The sequence below is a fragment of the Serinus canaria genome, chromosome 10 (genome assembly GCF_022539315.1).
Source record: "Serinus canaria isolate serCan28SL12 chromosome 10, serCan2020, whole genome shotgun sequence".
NCBI lineage: Eukaryota > Metazoa > Chordata > Aves > Passeriformes > Fringillidae > Serinus > Serinus canaria.
In genome coordinates, this window is record NC_066324.1 from 11,940,392 (window position 1) to 11,944,436 (window position 4,045).

Consider the following 4,045-nt stretch of genomic DNA (forward strand, 5'->3'; position numbering starts at 1 on the left):
GGCCCGGCCCGGCCGCGGGAGGAGGGCGGCCCGAGCGCCCGTCTGCCCGCGGCGGCTCCCGGGGTCAGCTGCACGGAACAGACACTTCAGCCGGTTCCAGTCAGCTGCGTGTGGCAACTTATCACAGGATCGGTTCGGTTCAGACCCCTGCTTATCACAGGATCGGTTCGGTGACAGAGACCACTGAGTGTACCAAACACCACCATGCCAATCAGACCATGGCACTGAGTGCTACATCTAATTCTCCTTAAACCCTCCCAGGGACGGCGACTTCACCACCTCCCTGGACAGAGCATTCCAAAATCTAATCACCCTTCCTGTGAAGAAATTCTTCCAAATGTCCAATCTAAACCTCCCAATTATGAAAAATATTATTCTTAAAGAGTGGGTGGGAACATCAGGTGTGTCATGGTTGAGAGGCTTCCAGAGGGCTGATCTGAGGTGGTACCCATAACCCTGGTAAAGTTTTATCCTCTTGGGAAGGTTTTCACTAGGGAGCTTGTATTTCAGTTCAAAGGTAGTTTTGGTTTTTTTGGTTTTTTTTTCTAGAAAGGGTGGGGAAGAAACTGAAATAATCCTTTCCAAGCTATGTGTTTCCAATCCCTCTGTCTCCTACATACATCTGGACAGAAAATCATGCTGAATTTCAAAGCTATAAATTGATTTGCTATTAGAAAAATAGAAAAGCCCATTAAGAACAAACTGAGATCACTATTTTTAAAGGTATTAAAAGTGGGCATTTCCTTGAAGCTAAGATGAAAGATACAGACTGGTAGTTTCTAAAGTTCACTTTAAAAAATGAGTTGGTTAAGAATATTTCAGTTAAGAACTGCTCATGTGAGAACATCACAGTAAATTGTAGAAGCATGAAAAACTGGTAAGCTTTGCAGACCAAAAATGTACATTTAATAAGCATAGGAAAAGCTGCTGGTAAAGTTGATGGAACTTGAATAAAAGCTCAAAACCCACTAGCTTTGACTCTTTTTTTTTTATTTTCATGGTTCTAGAGTCTTAAATCCTTCTCTTTATCTTAGGTGGTGTATAAATAAATGCTGTGTACAAAATGATTCGTAGAGCACAAACCCTCAGGCATGTGCAGGGTTAATTGTTGATGATTGCATTGAAATCAAGAGGACTATTCATAGTGCACACATATGTGCAAAATACATGACTTATAGTCAGATGATTATAGATACACCTAATGCCTTGCATAAAGATCACCAGTAACTCTTCCAACACTTTTTTCTTTTTAAGCATGGTGTTATTTAGAATATAATTTGCATTATATGAGATAAAGAAAGCAAATCCACAGAAGTAAGGAATGTCTACCATCTAGGCATAAACTTGGCAAGGCAGCTTGTTGTGCCTTTTTCCTGCTTTCACCTGCCTTCTTTTTTTCATCAGCTAGAGGAAAAACTTTGAAGTGTGGTTATAAAACAACTGCAGATGTAACACTGAAAGGCTGCATTTCAATTATTTCTCTATGCTTCATATCAACTGCTCTCACTATATCAAGCAACATTCTAATTGCCATTCCTCTGAGTTCTCCTTGGCATCTGATAGGCAAGTGGTATTCTTTCTGGCTCATTACACATCTCTGGAAATAAAGAGTTCCAGAATAGAAAATGGGTTGATTGTATGAGCCAAAATATAATCCAAAATAGAAGAGCTTGTGCTCGTCACCATGTTGTCTCTGCACTGGGCAAAGGAGTGTGTAGTAGTAGATGATGCAGATGATGCCAAATGAAACAGGTGTAATGAGAAACAAATACAGCACTCTTACCCAGTCATTTTTCTGTAAGGACTAAACCTACTTTGTCATAATGAGCAGAGATTATGTTTGATCTGTCACATGTCACACCGGCTCACCGGGGCACGGCCAAGGAGCAGGGGGACCGGTGTGCCAAAGCAGAGGGGGCAGTGCCAGTGTGCTCTGTGCTCACAGCTGCAGCACGTGGCTGGCAGTCCCCATGAACAGGGAAAGGATTGGTGTCTGAAGCTTTAGTGATGGCAGGTTTTGAATTCTCTTCTCTCCCCATCATCAGTCCCAGCCCCTGCCCTGTCCTTCTCATCATTCTTTGTTAGAGAGGCTTGCCAAAACAGGACACACTTTAGTACTAAGGAAATAAACCGTATAGATCTGGGAAATAATATAGAAAAGATTTCACAGAAATAGAAACAATTATCACATAAACAGAAGGATATCCTGTAAAATAAACAGATTTGAACACAATTAGATGTATCATTATACAAAGACATATGTGGATATATCACATAAACAGGCATGGTTTTGACCTGCATCTTCTTCATGCTGCTGTCTCTAACTGGAGCTCCTTTTCTGGTCTCACTGCTTGACAGACATCTTCCTTTCAGCAAGTTTAAAATATTCACTGCTTTTGTATTGTTCAGTGCTTTTGACTGAATGAGAAATGTGTAGAGTCTTAGCAATGGATGCATGTTTCGAAAACGTGGATGTGTTGTGAGAAATGTTTGAGTGGAATGGAAGTACTCATCAGGAAGAGTACCTGGAGAGAATGTCCACATTTTTGTTACATTGAGAACATTATACAGGCAATGAACTGTTGAATTAATTCTAGACTGGAATGAAATATAAAACCACGTTAAAGTAAGAATTTATCTTTTCATTTTTCTTTATCAGCACTATTCTGTAGTTTTGAGGTTCCTGTTGCTGTACATACACATCTGCTGAATATGGCAGGGGAGGAGGTTACTCTGCACTTCCTTGTGAAAGCTGCTTATCTTCTCTGCTTCTAATAGTTTTTCTTGTAGGTCACCAAGCAATGTGTAAATAAGGCTGTTTTCTTCTTACATGCAACTGTGCTTAAAAGGTTTTTATCCAAAATATTCTACAATTTCTAACTCTGGCTCAGCTACAATTACCAAGCCTGGTAATAAGTGAGGATTCTGAAGCTATCAGTACATTTCTGGAATTTATTTTCATTGCTCTGGATGTTGAAGACTAATTTATAGAAGTGAATCTGATGTAAACTAGAGCATCATTTTACGTAAATTATATGCAAAGCCTTGACTATAATATACAGTGGCTCCTAAGGGAAAAAAATGTAATTGTTTTTAGTGCTTGTGGTAAAATTAATTATCATTCTCTTATCTTTTTTGTTTGTTCTTCATAGTTTATGCTATAGTACTGTGTATATATTCATTAATAAAGGTATTAACAGTTCGGCTGTGTTCCTGCTTTTCACTTGTGAAAGCACTGGTCCTTCTCAAATAAGAGTTTTTAGCCATTTTTAGCAGTCAGCAAGAAGTGACAATTCTCACGTTTAAGTATTTTCGTCTGCTCCCTGAGTGTGCGCATTTGTGACTACAGAATGATGAGCTCTTTTCTGAAGAAAGAACACTGTGATTTATTTGGAAGCAGCTCCTGTAGTTCTGAAAAGCGCTACGGCAGCAATCCTTTGTTCTGCCGCGAACTGGTGAAAATGTCTTCCTCCGATCCCTGGGGATTTGCTGGTGTTATGCGTCGACAAGGGCTAAATTTTAATATTAAAAACGTTCAGAAATAGCTTAAATGCTCATTGTCATTTGTGCTTCTGCTATTTCAAATCCTAAATTTTAAAGAGCAGGATGTGCTATAATTAAACTTTCCACGTCCCCTCTTTGTCGTAAGAAGAGTCACTGCCGACGGTGCCTTTGCCGTGTAATTCAGCCCCGAGGAGAGGCTTTGAGCAGATGACAGGCGGTGATTCGCGGGCCGCCTTTCCGCTCGCACTCGGCCCGGCTGCGAGCGCAGCCTCCCGGGCCCGGTGGGCGCCGCCAGACCCGTCCCGGAGCCGCCGCCACTGCCGGGCCCGGCGCTGGCCCGGCCGCGGAGCGAGGGGCCCGCGCATGCTCCGGGCCCGGCCCGCCCCCCGCTCCTCCCCTTGCCCGGGGCCGCCGCCGGGGCCGGGCTCGACCATTTCAGCGGGCGCGGGGACGAGGGGCCGAGCCCCGGGCAGCGGCTTCCCCGAGCTTCAGCACCGCGGGCCGGACAGCGCCCGCCGGGCCGGGCGGCTCCCGCGGGCGG